The sequence below is a fragment of the Larimichthys crocea genome, chromosome XI (genome assembly GCF_000972845.2).
Source record: "Larimichthys crocea isolate SSNF chromosome XI, L_crocea_2.0, whole genome shotgun sequence".
Classification (NCBI taxonomy): domain Eukaryota; kingdom Metazoa; phylum Chordata; class Actinopteri; family Sciaenidae; genus Larimichthys; species Larimichthys crocea.
The window spans coordinates 19,888,005-19,888,762 of record NC_040021.1 but is presented as its reverse complement, the minus strand read 5'-3'; positions in this window follow the sequence as shown (position 1 = coordinate 19,888,762).

Here is a 758-nt window from a genome sequence, read left to right as displayed (position 1 = left end):
GAAGAGGTGGAGGTGGAGGTGGAGGTAGAAGAGGTGGAGGTGGAGGTGGAGGTGGAGGAGGTGGAGGTCTTTTACAGTAGCTGTGTGTGTGGCTCGTGCTGCCTTCAGGGACACTTTAACGTCCCCACATGGAACAAAGGTCTGCGTTGAGGGTCAGAGGTCCAGGTCCCCACATGTGAGCTAAGTCTACATGTGTGTGTGTGTCTGGTTCTGGTTCTGGTTCTGTCAGACTGCAGACCTCTAAATATGTAAATGAGCAGGGTGTGGACTCAACAAACATGGCCGAGGTCAACGATGCTACAGACGCACGCTATGCAACAAACCTGTCTGTCTGTCTGTCTGTTTACCTGCCTGTCTCTCTGTCTGTTTACCTGTCTGTTTACCTGCCTGCCTGTCTCTCTGTCTGTTTACCTGTCTGTCTCTCTGTCTGTTTACCTGCCTGTCTCTCTGTCTGTTTACCTGCCTGTCTGTTTACCTGCCTGTCTCTCTGTCCGTTTACCTGCCTGTCTGTCTCTCTGTCTGTTTACCTGCCCGTCTCTCTGTCCGTTTACCTGCCTGTCTGTCTCTCTGTCTGTTTACCTGCCTGTCTCTCTGTCTGTTTACCTGTCTGTCTCTCTGTCTGTTTACCTGTCTGTCTCTCTGTCTGTTTACCTGCCTGTCTCTCTGTCTGTTTACCTGTCTGTCTGTGAACTTTATTAACTTCTTCATTGATCCTCTGATGCGTCATGTGGCGCCACCATCAGGTCGGCACCTGCAGA